The sequence below is a fragment of the Nicotiana sylvestris genome, chromosome 9 (genome assembly GCF_000393655.2).
Source record: "Nicotiana sylvestris chromosome 9, ASM39365v2, whole genome shotgun sequence".
Classification (NCBI taxonomy): domain Eukaryota; kingdom Viridiplantae; phylum Streptophyta; class Magnoliopsida; order Solanales; family Solanaceae; genus Nicotiana; species Nicotiana sylvestris.
Window position 1 is genome coordinate 183,368,841 of NC_091065.1, and position 18,283 is coordinate 183,387,123.

At 37.1% G+C, this 18,283-nt stretch overlaps 1 long non-coding RNA gene across 1 annotated transcript; it reads left to right on the forward strand.

The window, feature by feature from the left end:
- The first annotated feature begins 537 nt into the window (after nucleotides 1-537).
- Nucleotides 538-11,792, forward strand: LOC138877084 (uncharacterized). Its single transcript, XR_011402401.1, has 3 exons — nucleotides 538-1,006; nucleotides 9,201-9,268; nucleotides 11,735-11,792. It is a non-coding gene; the product is annotated as an uncharacterized lncRNA (long non-coding RNA).
- Nucleotides 11,793-18,283: the final 6,491 nt, after the last annotated feature.

Sequence of the window (18,283 nt, forward strand, 5' to 3'; positions counted from 1 at the left end):
CCAAAAAAAAAATAGATTTTTTGTTAATTATTTGCCCTTTTAGGAATTTTTGTAGAGTTTTATTTAATTGTTTGTATTTTGTGCATGTTTAAATTTTATTTAAGTAATGAAATACCAAAATATCACGCATGGCATTTAAGCCTCATTTTATACCTTTTTTTAGGATTAATTAGTTAATTAATTGCTTTATTAAAAATGAAAATCATAAAAAAAGGCTCATTTTTACATTTTTACCATTTAGTTTTAGATTAATGATTTTTCTTTCTTAATTTAGGATTAAGTGATTTTTATAAATGTTATAATTAGATAATTAGATTAATTTTATATTTTATATTAATTTAGATTTTAATTAAAAAAGAAAAGAAAAGAGGATAAAATAGTTAAAATTGAAAGGAGTTTGTTAATTTCGGAATTGGGCCAATTAGCCAAAACCAGCCCAAATTTATCCAAATTTCACCCCAAACCCGCCAGCCTATGACCCGGATTGGCCCAACTCCTCTCTTTAAAAACCCCACTTTCCTAAAATCTAAGGCGGAGCTTCTCCTTCAGATTTAAGAGAAAACGGCGTTGCTCCTCCTCTTGAGAACAATCAGATCTAATCCCTCACTGATTACACCTAAAAGGGAAACAAAAAATCAGAGGCTCCTCTCTAAAGAAACTTCATTTTTCTCTATCCATGCTCTTGACCTCTCGCTCAAAAAGCAGTGGATGCACACAGTCAATCGGCTCGATTTCAACTTCAAGTTGTTTGGATAGAAGTTTCGTCCACCTGCTCTCTCACTAAAAGCTGAAAAACAGAAAGGAAACTTGAAATTTCAAGAGGAAGTTTGACGAAAAAACTGATTTCAAAGCTCAAACTTTTTTTTTTGGATTTATATAAGCTATAGAAGTTCAGCTTTGTGATTGTTGTCGCTGCTCCTGCTGAAAATATTCTGCTGGGCTTTACCTTGAAAGATTTCAACCTTTGCCTCGTCTTCATGAAATTTATTTCCGTTTTCGCTGCTAGGTATGTCAAGACCGTTCTGTAATTCTTTTCAACTAGGCAAATGAAATTTGAACTATTCATGTTGTTGTCCATGTTTAGTTTTGTATGCTCATTGTATTTACCTTGTTATGTCTGTTTATGACCGCTTGTCTTTTAAAGATTGGATGAGATTGTTTACATTTTGGCTGCCTGGAATTATCGTGACTCTATTTCCTCTGTTGCTCAAAATGCTTAGCACAGTTAAAATAGTGTCACTGACTTTGAAGCAGCATATATGCGTTTCCCTAGTCTTGGTTTATTTTAAGTTGTCATGTTAGAATTGAAGTATGTACCATGCTGTTTTTCTTTTCCTTTTTCACGATGTTGAGATTTTGAGCACAAAGCAGTGACATTGATTATTGAACTGCCGTGATGTTGTTTGGAATGTGAGGATCAAAATTTACACTTCTATGGGTTTTTTTTTTATCTTTGGTTGAATGGGTTGGAAATTGGCAATTTGAGTGAAGCTCAACAATGCATGAGTCAGTGGTTCCATTTTAGTATCCATTGAAGGTTTAAGAGAATTACAGCTTCTAATTAGAGTTCCTTTAATAAGCGTATTCTAAGCCAACCTCTTCATTAATAAGTTTCTGATTGAGAATTAATTCTAATAAGATCATGCACCAGAAGTAGCTGGTTACTTATTCTTGATCATATGCTTGGAATTCTTTAAGATGGTAATGATACCTTTGAGAAATGTCATGAGAATATAAAGTATAGGTGTTCAGATGTGTTATTTACTTCAGTGGCAAAAGAAGAAACGTTTTTTTTGTCTTGGATGCTGGAAAACAAACCTCTATTACATTGTTATTGTTGTAGATTTCAGAAAAATAACAATCTCAAATTATGAACATCGTGGTTTGCTTTAGTTGAATACAATTTGAAATAATTTGAGGTGTGCCATGCCAAATAAAATTTCAAGACTCATGGCCCTCATTTAATTAATTTTAATCCTTTAGAAATCGAGGTGTGTCATTTAGTTAAATTTTTCATGGCCCTCGTAAACTTGAAAGTGCGTAGTTGCTTTAGGCGTGTAATTTAAATTAATTTCCTACACCCGGGTGTGCATTTATGTGACCCAAATCCAAATCTCAATAACATTGGATAAAGTGTGTTGTGGACCGCGGGTGCATTTATGTGACGTGGTTCAAGACATGTTTTAGATGACGTTGAATCTTTCCTAAAAAATAATAATTAAATAAAAGCGCTTATAAAGTTAAAATTGAATCATAGGTTAAAACAAGTATTAAAATCAGATAACAAGCCAATTGTAATAGTTTAAGCGACCGTGCTAGAACCACGGAATCCGGGGGTGCCTAACACCTTCCCTCGGGTTAACAGAATTCCTTATTCAGAATTTCTGGTTCGCAGACTTCAAAAGGAAAGTCGAAATTTCCTCGATTTGGGATTAAAAAATAAATCGGAGACTTGGGACACCAATTAAAATATTCCAAGTGGCGACTCTAAAATGAAATAAATAATCTCATTTCGAATAATGTCACTTAAAATGGAAAAACTCCCTTATATTACCTTCGAGTGTGTAAAAAGGAGGTGTGACAAACCTCACACTTGTAGGCCTCGGCATACCTAACCCTGCTTGCTTATAAATAGTAAGAGGCATTAAATTGATGCTAGCCCCATTATCACAAAGAGCTCTTGCAAAATCGCGCGCCCCAATAGTGCATGGAATGATAAAAGCTCCCGGGTCTTATTTTTTTTTAACAGTGGTTGTTGCAATGATAGAACTAACCCGATGAGTCACATTCACCACTTCATTCTTGGTGGTTTTTTTCTTGGTGTCAAGTATTTCAAATACTTAGCAAAACCCGGCATCTCTTGAAATGCTTCCATAAATGAAATATTTACCGATAATTGCTTGAGAATGCCATAGAAATTCTTGAGTTTGCTATCATCAACCTTCCTAGAAAGTCTTCGAGGGAAAGGAGGAGGGGGTCTAGGAATTGGTGCTAGAGTTTTTGGCGTCTCTTTCACCTTTTCCTTAACATCTTCCCAGGTTACTTCTTGAATTTTCACCTCTTTCGGGACCTTTTTAGCTTCAACAACAATTGCCACTTCAACTTGTGCCTCAACTTCTTGTTTGGAATCTTCCACTTCGACCACTTGTTCATTTCCTCCTTGAAGTACTTTCCCACTCCAAGTTGTAATTGTCATGCAATGGAAAGTTGGAATACTCCCACTGATTTTGCTCTCTTGAGAGGTTTCTCATTTGCATCTCCAACTTTTGAATAGATGCGGTATGTGAACCGACAAGCTCGGTCATATTCCTCATTGAAGTGTCGGACCTATCTTGATTTTGCAATACTCGCTCAAGCATGTTTTCCAACTTGGAATCACTTGAAGAACCTTCCTTCCAATGCGAAGAATTGGAATATTGCCCTTTCGGTGGAACATAAGGGTTTGAACTCCGATTTGAAAAGTTGTTATTGTTGTTGTTACTCCAATTTCCTTGATTTGAACTACCTTGGTCATTTCGCTATTGTTTGTTGCCTTGCCCTTGCAGGTTAGGCCTCCATTGGTTTTGTTGTCCTGAACCTTGTTATTGTTGCCTTTGATAACCTCATTGAGAGTTGTTGACATAATTTGCTTCCTCATAATCTTCATTTGATGTGGGTTGAACATCTTCCACCACATTCACCTTTTTTGTTTGGCTTTCAGTGAACATCTTTGTCAACACATTGACATTGGTGGCAAGCCCGACAATTACTTGATCTCTTTCTTGGTTCATGTTTGTCAAGGAAAGAGTACCATATGCAATTCCACCCGTGGTGTCCTCTGAGTGCCAAGCTTGGTTATGTTTAGCCATTTTGTCAAGGATTTGTGTGATCCTCGCAAATGTTTTATCCATAAAAGATCCATCAGCTGCATTCTTGGCTATAGGTTGGTTCATAGCATCCAAACCCATGTAGAATTTCTCCAACAAGATAAAATCCGTAAAACCATGATTCGGCAACCTCACCAAATATAACTTGAATCGATCTTATGCCTCATGTAGATGTTCTCCCGGTAATTGCTTGAAAAAGAAAATTTTATCCCAGAGCTCAGATTTCTTGCTTTGCAGGAACCATTTAGCTAGGAATGCTCGGACAAGTTCATGCCAAGAATGGATGGAATTTGGTGGTATATTTTGAATCCATTTCCTCGCCTCTCCAGTCAGTGAGTACTTAAACACCCTCAATTTTAGGGCATCATCTGAGACGTTGTTCTGTTTGTGCATCGTACACATACCCAAGAAGTTTCTGAGATGTTGTGTCGGATCATCATCGGTGGAATTTCTAAAAAAAACCTCTGCTTTGAGCATTAGGATTAAACCGTGTTCCACCTTGAAAGTGGTAGTGTCAACTCTCGGAGGTACAATAGCATTTATATCCTCAATGTACTCATCTATATCCGCAAAAGGATTCTCTTCTTCATCATATTCGACCATGTTTTCCTATCAACACCAAGCAAAACAAGCAAAGTGTGATGGAATAGAAGAAGACGTAAAGTAAAGCACACACTAATTAGTAATTTCAAAACCGTATTCCCCGTAACGACGCCAAAATTTGATACGCTCAAATTACACTTTATTTAAACAGTGTAAGGCGGTCAGTGTCAAATATAATAACCCAACAAGGTTGGGGTCGAATTTCACATGGAATAGGTGTGAAAAGGTTACTTGAGTAGTGTGAAACTTGACTTAAGTCGTAATTCTATTCCTTTAGCTTAACAAGAGAATGATGTAATTATGATTTAATAAGATAACTAATTTTATTATGAGAATGTGATTAATTTGATTAGGTAAACCAAGGTTATGTCCCCATCAATAAAATTTAATGCTATTAGTGTTAATATGATATATTTCTAATTGAAGGTCCTTTTGATATGCAAATGGTTTCTAATAGCTACCCAATATTTTTCAATGGTTGGGTAGTATTTTCTCTTTATGATTTTCCCAAATATAAAATAGTTGCACTTAAGAACAACCAATTTATGCCAAGTAGAACCCACTTATTCCTAAGTGATTCTATTAAACAAGGTTTAAAGTCTTGAGTTCTTGATATTCACTTCTACCAAACTCTAATCCACTTTTCCAAGTAAAGAAAGAGTAAAATGGAATATGTTAATGTTTGCAACCACCAACAATAAATAAAGCACAAGAGATGAATAAATATCAACCAAGCATTATATATATATTCAGTGTCAAACACCCATTAACATTGCACCCATTTAGGGTCCACAACCTTAATATGTAAAACTAGCTACTTATACTAAAATACAAAAGCAAAGCAATAAATAAAGACATAAAGCTTACAAAAGTGCAAGATTCTCTCTTCACAAGCTTCCAAATTAATGGAGTATTCATTGCCTTCAATGTTACCCCTTTTTCAGACTTAATGACCCACAAAACTTCTAGTTATTCTCTTTATAGTGTACTAAAAGTCGGGGTCAAAGTTGGACAAAACTTCCCTTGCAGAGACCTTCTGCGATCGCATAATGATCGCAGACCATGCATGCGGTCCGCAACATCGCATACTTATAGGTCTTGAAGTCCAGATCTCTGCCACATTCCAATTATGCGGGCTGCATATCTGTTATGTGACCGCATGTTCCATCGCAGCATATTTGCCAGCAACTTCAGTTGGAATTTATGCGATCATTATGCGGTCCGCAAAAGTGTTATGCGACCGCATATTCTTCTTTTCAGCTGGCCAAAAGCTCTGCTTCGCTTTGCGGAGGTTATGTGATCCGCATTTGACTTCTGCGGTCGCATACTTGCAGCATTTCTGTCCCTTTGTGACTTTTTGACTTCTTTTCCATGTTTTTGGGTCCTCAAGTCTCATGCACTTCAAAACATCAAAACTTGATAAGAATTAACTAAAAATGCATTGAAAGACAAGCTAAAATCTAAGTAATTTGTATCAAAAGTGCCAAAATTCCACGGCACATCAAAATAATATCTTAATATTTGTAGCTAAATCTTAGTTCTTTGTGGGATTCAACTCTGGACTCTCAGACCAGACATTATATTTACGGCGCTAGCTTAGTCATTTTTGTAAGGCATAGTTGGGCGAGATCAAATTTTGGTAGTTGATTATGATACATCTCTAATTCATAGTCCTAATATAATATCATGTGCACTAAGATTATAGTGTCTCCTTTTGACATTTATGTTAAATTTAGCTCATTAGATTAATAACATAGAATCATAATTGTAAATATATTTTGTTACTAGAGATATTAAAGATTAAATAATATGAGTGACATATTTAAATACAATGGATTGGACCAAGTTCGAATTTTTTATAGGCTGGAAGAAAAACAAACAAATGGAGCCTAATTATTTGAACCGTCTCGTACCTAAAATTTGTCATCTCTCATCTTGCCAACTTTCACCTCTCTTTTTTTGCAGTGAATTCTATTTTTTCTACAAATTGTCATACCTCAATTTCGGATGATTAAGTGATCGACCCCATTGCCTTAAACTAGCACCAAGTGCACCAATTATATTCTACTCATTCCATGAACAATGCGATATAATAGTTTCGGAAAATATTTTATTTTAAATAAATATGATTTCCACAATCTCAAAACAATACACAAAGTATAACTTTACAATATTACAATAATACTATCAATCTCATGGAATCTCTAGCAGTAACGAATCATAAGTCTCAAGGTGATTTTCCATTCAATAAGTTGGAAAAAGTAGAAAATGCAGGCATGCCTTAGGTGCTTGTGCCACGCCATCACACAAGGTCTAGTGCAGGCGCAAGGGACATGGATCGTGCTACCAAAGTTGTAACGAGATGGCCGGTCATTTTGAGTATAATAGCTCTGTTCTTCCATTTATTGCTTATTCTATGTTTGTTTGTTATTATGTGACTTGTGGGAGTGGTGATTTGATTCTGGGGATATCTCGGAATGAATTGGGACATTTAGTCCCAATGTTGGGAGCCTAAGTTGAAAGAATTGACCGGATGTTGACTTCTATGTAAATGACTCTGAAATAGAGTTTTGATGGTTCTGATAGCTCCGTATGATGATTTTGGACTTAGGAGTGTGTTTTGATGTTGATTTGGAGGTCCGTAGATTATTTTGGCTTGAATTAGCGGAAGTTGGAAAAGTCGAAGTTTGAAGAGTTGAAAAGTTTGACCGACAGTTGACTTTGTTATTACCGGGGTCAAATTTTGGTTCCGGAACTTGGAATAAGTCTGTTGTGTCATTTATGACTTGTGTACAAAATTTAAGGTCAAACGGAGTTGGTTTGGTATGTTTCGGCATTAGTTTTCAAAGTTAGAAGTTCATTAGGCTTGAATCGATGTGCGATTCGTGGTTTTAGTGTTGTTTGATGCGATTTGAGGCTTCGAGCGAGTTCGTATGATATTTTAAGACTTGTTTTTATGCTTGGTTGAGGTCCCAAGGGTCTCGAGTGGCTTTCGGATAGCTAGCGGATTGAAATTGGACATAGAAGAATTTCTGATGCTGCTGATGTCTAGTGCCATCGCACCTGCGGAGGATTGGTCGTAGGTGCACGACCGCAGAAGCAAGCCAGGGGTCACAGGTGCGGTCTTGTGTGAGTTGGGCAGTGGTCATAGGTGCGAGGAAGTTTTCCGCTAGTCTCCGCAGATAGAGAGTTTAGTAGGTGTGGCTGGCGATCACAGAAGCAGAGAGGAGTGCGCAGAAGCGGAAGAGCAAAATTGAAGGGTGGACCGCAGAAGCGGTCTCACAAGCACGATGTTGGGCCACAAGTGCGGCAGGTCGGGTGTTGAGTATTTTTCGCAGAAACGTCTAAATGGACCGCAGAAGCGAAAATGCGTGGGAAGAATATAAATTCGAAGGGTTCTGAGATTTCTTTATTTTTGGACTTTGCAAGCACTGTTGGAGGTGATTTGTGAGAGGGGTTTCACTAAATTTCAAGAGGTAAGCAACTTTTGGTCGTTTTTATCTATTAATATTGAATACCCATTGAATTTCTCACCTAGAGGTGGAATTTAGCGAAATTTGGGCTAGAGATTGGAGAGTAAGATTTGGGGATTTGAGTAATGATTTGATGTCGGAATTGGGTAATTTTGATATGGTTGGACTCGTTGTTAAATGGGTATTCGGATTATGTTAATTTTGCCGAATTCCGAAATGTGGGCCCGGGTTGGCTTTTTGGGTTGATGTTTTATACATCAATACCAAACAAGAGGGAGGGTGATTTGTGTGGTATTCAATTTTTTACGTGCACAAATTATAGAAGGACCTGGTTCTTCTATGTGTTTCTTATACTACTGTTGCAGAATAATAAATGTAGAAAGTAAAGAACACAAGTATTTTTACGCGAAAAATACCCGGCTCAAAAGGTGAAAAATCATGACCTACTACCTAGTAGGATTTTTTCCAACACTTCACTAAATCACTGAGCCAAAAACAGCATTTACAACGCTTTTGTAAACCTAAGGATTACCTCTAACCCTTTGTAGCAACCAGCCTCAGACTGTTGTGACAATTTTAAGCTAACTCTAACTTGAACACTACATTTAGAGTACCTAGTACAATTCGCTTCTAAGAAAGCTGAAAGGTACAACTCAAAAGTCATAGTACAATTGAACTAGAATAAAAGACAGACACTTGGAACTGATTCTCCTATCTGGTTCATATAGCTTCAGGTTCGCACACTTGAATCACACAGGAATTGCTTGCAAAATGCCTTGCTATTTTTCTCTCAACTCTCGTTTAACTTCAGCGTTTGTGTGTGCCTATAAAATGAGAACATCCTGAAATATATAGAGTTAGTAGAATAAGATTATCTAGAGATCTAATGTTATACTCTTCCACGGTAGAAGAGTTCAAGTTATCTTCAACTTCTAACTCATCCCTTCTCTAGGATAGAATTCTCTTTGAGTAAGGAGTCCTACTCCTTATCAATTATGCAACCTTTTCATTTAGGAGATATCAGATATAACCACTTAAGCTTATCTCCTTCACGTGCATGCATTGTGCTTGAATCTACCTGTGTTTGTGTGCACTGTGTATGAACTTGGTTCATGCGTGTGTTCCTTTGCCAATCATCAAAACAAATTTACTTGGGCCAACATGGGTTGACTTTTTGACTTTTGTTAAAGAACCTTACTTTATCATATGAATTGATTTCTATAGCTTGTGTTGATTATATTGGGTTGTTTGTGGCTAGATTCGAGTCGTTCGGAGGCCGATTCGCGAGGCAAGGGCCTGTTGGAGTAGAGATTTGCGCGGTTTGAGGTAAGTAACACTTTTAAACTTGGTTCTTAGGGTATGAATCCCTAAAATACATGTTATATGATTGGTGTTGAGGTGACGCACATGCTAGGTGACGGGTGTGTGGGTAAGTACCGTAGAAATTGTCACTTGGTTGATTCCGTGGAACTGTGTAGTTATCAAATCTTGATATTTATTCATGTATTCTCCATGTGTTAGAGAAATTTAGATGTGATTCATGTTAGAAATCATGCTTAGGCTATATGATGGTACTTTTAGGACCCACAAAGGTCGTTCTTTTGCTATTGAGTTATTTCCTTAAACAATAGTTATGTATTCAGTCGCATTCATCATATCATATCTAAGTTTATGTTACCATTTATTGTTATATCATGTATCATTATTTTGGGCTGATTGGCATGAGTGTTGTGACCTCAAGAGACTGGAGAGATTGATGACTTAGTGAGACCGATGGCCTGATTGTAAGTGATATTGATGGGATCAGGCTGCACGCCGCAGCAATTTTTCTTGATTCATGATGGGATCAGGCTGCACGCCGCAGCAGGTATTATTGATTCATGATGGGATCGGGATGTGCGTTGCAGTAGGTTTTTACTAGCACTTGGGCAGATCCGCCCTTCCGGAGTCTGACATACTAGCAGTGAGTGCAGGTACCGTACAGTGCGGAGTGACTAAGTGTGATGAGTGAGAGTTGAGACAATCAGATTGAATACTTTGAGAGTGGGAGTACGTGTATCATTGTGATGCATTACATGCGACATGCACATTGACATATAGATAGAGCTGTCAAAACGGGCAAGCCTAGCCCAAGCCTCGTGGGCTTTTAAATTTGGTGGGATAGGGTGGGTCGGCCCTCCATCTATATGGGCCTTAAAATGACCAGCCCATCCTAGCCCAGCTCTAAGAGGGTCGCGGGTTAGGGCAGGCCAACCCTTCAATATTTTTAGAAAAAAATATTTCTCCAAATCTTTAGATATTTTTTGTGACGTAATCTCTTAATCATATGAACGATTTTTGTTTATTTAGATTGTACAAGAATCTTGATATTTGACAAGGAATCTCGTAATTGAAATGTAAATTCTCTATATCTTTAGCTCTTCTTTTTAACATTACATAAATATTTTTAGTACTTTTCTTTCACTTTCCTTAGGTTCAAGAATTGCTTCAATAAGTTTATACGTTAAGGTTTTTTAATTTAGGTTTAATATTATTTGTTGATTTCATCATTATAGTACATACAAATTTTAAAATTCATGATATTTGCTAGTGTTGTCAATTTTCTTTGGGTATTAAAACTTGACCTTTTTTATGCTAACAAACAACATCGACAACAACTCAGTAAAATCCCACTAATGGGATCTGGGAAGGGTAGTGTATACGCAGACCTTACCCCTACCCCGAAAGAGTAGAGAGGTTGTTTCCGAAAGACCCTCGACTCAAGAAAATAAAAAGACAAAAATGAGACAATATTAGTATCACCACAGAAATCGTAGGAAAAATAGGAACAATATGAATCTAAAAGAAAGATGCAAAGAAAAAGCGAAAGCTAATCAAAAGGCCCTGCATTGAAAGGCAAAATAGTAAGACACAACATTGCCATTAACTATCTTAGACAAAAATCTCTACCAGACTAGTCTTACAAAGGTGCGAAGTAAGGAAAAACTCAACTATCTCCTAACCTACAACTCTAATACTCGACCTCCGCATCTTCCTATAATAATTAAATGATTGGCCACTTAAAACTGATCATTGGCCAGTTAAAGTAATATTTTCTTTTGGAAAAAAATGATTGGCCACTTAAAACTTTCCTAGTTCGTTGTTAATTGATCAAAAGAAAAACTAATCTTGTCATACTACATGCATATCAAAAATATAAATTCTAGTTGATATGGAAGGGTAAATGAGCAATCTAAGGTTGGAAAATATGGATTATTTAATATTTTTTTTAATTTTTACTTTTTTTAAATATTTAAATTTGAATTTAATTAATATTTGGCCCACGGGACCGCCTAGGCCCAGCCTCAGTCAAGCCTCAAAAGCCAACAGACTGACTTAGGCCGGGCTTATAAGCCTCAGTTTTAAATGGGCTAAAAAAATTCGAATTCAGCCTTACCCAAGTAGCAAGTTGGGTTGGGCTGGCCTCACGGTCTAAGCCCATTTTGGCGGTTCTACATGTAGATATAGAGATGTAGCATTCCTTATATCAGTCATACATGGCATATTTTTATCCGTGTTAAGTTGAAACTGTTAACTTGAAAGCATGCCTATATTCTTGTACTGTGTACCAACTGATTACGTGTTTTTTTTAGATATTATTGTCATTTTTTCGGTCATATTTGTACTGTTATAATCTGATTTGGATTGTACCTTTCTGAGCTCGTCACTACTTTCAGCCCAAGATTAGTCATGTTACTTAATGAGTACATTGGGTCGCTTGTACTCATACTACATTCTGCACTTTGTATGCAGATCCAGGTACTTGAGGTAGCTACTTTGGTGTCCGCAGACCTCGACTCTCCTTCTTTTCAGTTTATTTGCACTGTTCTATCCTTAGACAGTTATTTTTAGCAGTTAAACTGTATTGTCATTTAGTTGCTCATATACTTAGTGACACATGGATTTCGAGGGTGATGTTTTACACGTCAATATCACACAAGAGGGAGGGTGATTTGTGTGGTACCCAATTTTTGCTTAACTGAACTATAGAAAGACCTAGTTCTTCTTTATGTTCCAACTACTATTGTTTGAGGAATAATAAATAAAGAAAATAAATAAGACAGAGATTTTTACGTGAAAAACATCTGGCTCAAAAGGTGAAAAAACCACGACCTACTACTCAGTAGAATTTTCCCAAACTTCCACTAAAATCACTGAGCCAAAAACTGTATTTACAAAAACTCTTATGTAAACCTAGAATTAACTCTAATCCCGTTGTGGCACACAGCCTCAACTGTTGCAACAACTTCAAGTTAACTGTAACTTGAAAACTCTAAGTACCTAATACAATTGCTTATATAAAAGATGAAAGGTACAATGTAAAATCACCTACTACAATTGAACTAGAATAAAACATAGACACTTGGAACTGGTTCTTCTATCTCATTCAAGTAGCTTCAGGATTGCACACTTGAATCACACATAAATTGCTTGCAAAATCACCTTGCTCTTTTGCTCTCAATTTAAGTTTAACTTCTGCTTATGTGCATTACCTATAAAAGAGAACAACACTGATATTTAATGGGTTAGTAATTAGAGATTGACTGGGATACAGATGCTACTCTTCTATCGTAGAAGAGTTCAAGTTGATCTCAAACCCTAACATTATCCTCTTCCTAAACTATGTTCTCTTCAAGGAAGGAGTCTTTCTGTCCTTATCCAATATGCAACCTTTTCGATCAGATAAGAGATATTACTTCTGATAAGTTAGATTTATCTCCTTCATGTGCATCTCACATGTTTGGGTTGATCTTGATTGTACTTCACAAGATGGACCTGGTCCATGTCTGAGTTCTTTTTCCATCTTCAAAACTTTACCTGTACTTGGGCCAATAAATTTCCCCTTTTTGATGATGATAAAATTTGTGTTTTTACTTACTTGGATCCTGTAAGAACTCAGCTTAACCATCAATACAAAGTTTAGACAATTCACTTATCATCAAGGACCAAGTTAGTTAAGTTATAAATATCACTTTAAGCAATAACTCCAATAGTTTTCCCCCTAGTACTTGTCCCTATCTCTGAATCTCCATCATTGACAAAACCAGGATCAAATGTTTCAGAATATGTAAAGCACAATATCTCTTCTCCCTTTTGGCATCATCAAAAAGTTGCATACAAAGTGTGAGTCCCAGATTTTAATAAGTACTCATGGCCACTGGGGCAACTGCAAGTGCAATCGTGGATCAATCTTCAATAATCAAGCAAACATATTTAAATTATCAAGGAATGATTAACATTGAACAAGAGCAAAAATAGTAAATATCATTGATAGAAGATATGTTGCTACCACAATCCACAACCAGAAAGCAAAAACATTCAAAATATGAGCAAAAAGAAAGAAATATCCCTATCCGGGTCACTGAAAGTACTAGACAGGTTCAGGAGATAGAGGCTAGAATTCCTAAGGCTTGGGAGAGCTAGAGGGTTAGTTTTGGGCTTGAAGAAGATTCAACATATTGTGAAAAATTCCATCATTCTTCTCCTTTTCCTTGGTGAACTCAGTTCTGAGAGCATCCCTCTCAGATTCCACCTCTGCCACACGAGCCTTTAGCCTAGCTATCTCAGCATCCTTGGCTTCACTTTCCTGAATAAGAGCCCTGACTTTACTATTGATAGGAATTTTCTTGGATGAACCAGGTTCATTTGGGATGGCATTGACTAAATAGTCACAAGCAAGTAGAGTATTAATGCCAAAGTATTCCTTGATTGAGGTCATTTCCTATTTCTTCAGAGGCACATTGCACCTATCCAGAACCGTAGTCAGAATAAAGCCATAGGGAGTAGTATGAGCCTTGGAGCCATTGATGACCTTGTCCAGTAGCTTGATGATGAATGCAAGCCAACTAATTTGCCTTCCACTTTCCAGGCACTCCATCAGAACTAAGTCCATATAATTTGAAATATGCCTTCTCTCCTGCCTGGGCAGTAGGAACTTGTTGACAAACTCAAGAATCACTTTGTGATGTGGCCTCATTTCACTCTTCTGAACAGCCCTAGCCTCATTCACATCTACAGCATCACAGAACCTCCTGGTAATTTCAAGGACAGTAGGAAGGGAGTCCAGACATGGCCACCTTTGCCTTGTATAGTCATCAAACCCTTAAGAGGGTATGTTAAAGATCTCACCTAGCTTCTTTGCATCAAAGGTCACTTGAACTCCTTTCACCAGGCTGCTAACTCTGCCATCCCTAACCTCTGCATTTGCCATGAACTCAATGATCTCATTCCTGGATAGCATTCCATCCATCTAAAGGACCATGTCCTTCCAGCCCTGAGCAGCTAAGGCATCTACCAGTCTCATCATTCCTGGTTTCAACAGGTCTTTCAGCAATCTACCCTTCAAAAAATTTCTCTTGCCAAACTTGGCTAGCTTATCTTGTTCACCATCAGACTCACTTTCTTCTTAACCACTCCATTCCTCCTCTTCAGAAACTCTAACTTGTTTACTTTTTACTGCAGACCTTTTCCTCTTGGCCAATAAAGGTTCAGCAGCCTCAGACACAGAGAAAGACTTCTTGGAAGAAGTCTTGGGCTTTTTGGGCTTGGGGGTCTGAATCTCCACTGTTGTAACTTTCTTCTAATGGACCAGTTCCATCTCCTCAATATCAACAGCTTCTGAGGACTCTGCAACCTTACTCTTTCCTTTAGCCATCATTTTCTTCTTACTCTCAGCCAGAGCCTTTTGTAGATCACTCTCACTCTGTTTCATCCTGCTTCTTGTGGCTCTTCCCTTTGACAAGGAAGTTTCAGTAGTTATTGGGGATGAAGCCTTTCTTTTCTTGGAGGGTTTAGGATCACTGAGGGTTTTTGGTGTAGGAGTTCTTCTTTTCTTTGGATCATAACTTGCCCCAACCTTTTTCAACAAGTCTGCTAGGGTCTCTTCAGTTGATGAACCAGGTTCATCTCCTTGTGCGCTTAGATTAACTAACCCTTCAACAGCTTCACCAAAACCACTTTCCCCTGACTTCTTGCCACTCTCTTCAACATTTTCGTGTTCAACCCCACAAATAGCAGGTACAGAAAAATCAGTAGTGGGTGAATGATTAGCCACTCCTTTCCCTTTTCCCCTCTCGTTACCATATGCACCCTCTCTCTCTTTTTCTTTTTCAGATTTTTTTTACCTCCACTCCTTCGTAACTCAAGTAATTCCATATCCCTAATAGGCCCAACTAAAACAAACCTATTTTCTACATTCTTAGTCAAAAAAGAACTTACCTTAGAAGGGGATTCTTGAGCCTTCTCAGAGTCAGAAGAACCAGGTCTTTCCCCCTCACTAGCAGATTTGTATGACTCAGAATCAGAGTTACAGTCAGAGTCTTGAATCTGACTTGCCTTTAATTTCTCATTCAATTTCCTTGAGAGAGCCCAGAAGCTACTGTTTTTCGAGCAAGCATTTTTACCCTTCTTAGCCTGGGTTTGGGAGTCGTGCTAGGTGGAGGAGAGGTAGATAAATCAGAGGGAGTGGGCTGTGGAGGAGTTCCAGGGTTGTCTTATGGGTTTGTCATTATCGCTGATTTCTTGAGAGAATTGGTGAGTTAGAGCTTTGGAGAAGAAAGCAATTGAAAGTAAAGAAGGATTTTGACGGTTTAGAATTATAAAGATGGTAGGAGGTAATGATTCTTATTTAAAGAGAAATACACATTTAATGTATAATGGCAGCTTTAGTAGTGGTCAATTAGAGGTGTAATCAACCTGAAATTTCAGGTTTGAATGAACGGTTAAGCTTCCCTAGATTTTAGGCAAATTTTGTGGTTTAGAGTTCTAATACTGTCGGAACTAGTTCAAAAATAGACGGATAGAATTTTCTATGGAATTGGACAATTGTAGGACTTCTGCTCATGATTTAAATATTGATATTTCTAATCGTGCAAAGTATAGAAAACATACCTTAGCATTCAGATGAACCAATACTGATGAACCATGTTCTTCATTTAGAATTCTCTTGATCATGCCTTAATTTACCATAATATAGAAATATTTGTAAGAGATCAGTGAGTCATATTAACATATGTCATAGGAATATACTAATTACAAATGAAGCTGAGTAAAAATTAATCTAGATATTTACACAAGTTCAGATTTCCTAGCCAAATTTTTATTATTTTTTTCTTTTTTTCATTATGCATTCTGAGCTTGTCCTATTAGGTGATTTTAATCATCCCTAATTCCAATCTATTCCTTTCAAAGTTTTCTCTACTCAGTGCTTTAGTAAAGATGTCAACAATTTGTTTATCAGTGGCACATAATTCTATGGTTATCAATCCTTTCTCATAGTTATCTCTTAAGAAGTGGTGTCTAACATCTATATGCTTAGTCCTCTTATGATGAACATGGTTCTTTGTCATACTTATAGCACTAGTATTATCACAGAAGATAGGAATACAACCAACTTCAATGCCAAAATCTATCAGCTGTTATTTGATCCACAATAATTAAGCACAACAAAAGGCAGCAACAACATATTCAGCCTCAGCAGTGGATAAGGCCACTGAATTCTGCTTTTTAGTGGCCCATGATACAAGACATTAATCAAGAAAATGAGCCATACCTGAGATGCTCTTCCTATCTACAAGAAAAACTACATAGTCAGCATCAGCATACCCTACTAGATTGAAATTACTTCCTTTAGGGTACCAAAGACACAAATCAATAGTGACTTTCAAATATCTCAATATCCTCTTAACAGCAGTCAAGTGAAATTTCTTTGGATTTGCCTCAAAATGAGCATAAAGACCTACACTGAAAACTATGTCAGGTCTACTGGCAGTAAGATACAAAAGTGAACCAATCATACCCCTATACAACTTTTGATCAATAGATGAACCAGGTTCATCTATGTCTAATTTAGTAGTTATTGCAATGAGAGTGTCTATTTCCTTTGATTCATCCATTTTAAACTTTTTGATCAACTCTTTTGCATATTTCTGCTGATGGATCATGATTCCATTTGGATTTTGTTTGACCTGTAAACCTAAGAAAAAGTTAATCTTACCCATCATACTCATTTCAAACTCACTCCCCATTAATTTGGCAAAATCCTTACTTAGTTTGTCAATGGTTTACCCAAAAATAATGTTATCAACATATATTTGTACCACAAAAAGATCTTTACCTTTTTCCTTCAAGAATAGAGTACTATCAATTTTACCTTTTTGTAGCCATCTTCAAGCAGGAATTTGGACAATCGTTCATACCATGCTCTAGGAGTCTGCTTGAGTCCACAGAGAGCCTTGTCTAATTTGTACACATGTTTTGGACAATCCTTGCTCTCAAACCCTGGAGGTTATTTAACAAACACTTCTTTTTTTAGGTAGCCATTTAGGAAGGCACTTTTAACATCCATATGATGAAGAGTGAATTCCATGTGCGCTGAAAAAGCTATGAGGAGTCTTATTGCCTCCAGTCTTGCAACTGGAGCAAAGGTATCATCATAATCTATACCTTTCTCTTGGATATAACCTTGGATAACCAGTCTTGCCTTGTTTCTTGTAACTTTTCCATCTTCATCAAGCTTGTTTCTGAAGACCCATTTAGTGTCAATTACTGATCTATCCTTAGGACTTGGAACTAGATGCTAAACTTGACTTTTCTCGAACTGATTGAGTTCATCTTGCATTGCATTTACCCAATCTGCATCCTGCAAAGCCTCAACAACATTTTTAGGTTCAATAAGAGATAGGAAAGCATCAAAAGCACATAGATTCTTTAACTGTGATCTAGTTTTAACTCCAGAGGTTGGATCAGTGATTATGTTCTCAATGGGATGAGAACTTTGATACTTGTGAGGTTTCACAACCAACTGATTTCTACTTGATGTTTCTCCCATGTTCTGTTGCTGAGGAACGGGGTCATGAACAGGTTCCTTTAGGGGATTGATTTCAGTTCCTCTTTGTTCTGTTTCCCCTATCAGGTTGCCCTGGATGGAAGAACCTATTCCATCACATGTTCCTTCTTTTGGTGCAACTTTAGGTTGAGCTGAGGTTTCACTCAAATCTTTTACCAACCCAATAGCGTCATCTTCATGATCCTGTTTCTCAGAAAGAATGTTAGTTTCATCAAAAACTACATGTACACTTTCTTCTACACACAAAATTCTTTTATTCAACACTTTATAAGCTTTGCTATGTGAAGAATATCCCAAAAATACTCCCTCATCACTTCTGGGATCAAACTTACCTAGGAAGTCCTTACCATTATTGTGCACAAAGCACTTGCATCCAAATGCCCTAAGATGGGATATATTTGTTTTTTTCCCTTTACGTAACTCATAGGGAGTCTTCTTTACAAGAGGTCTAGTCA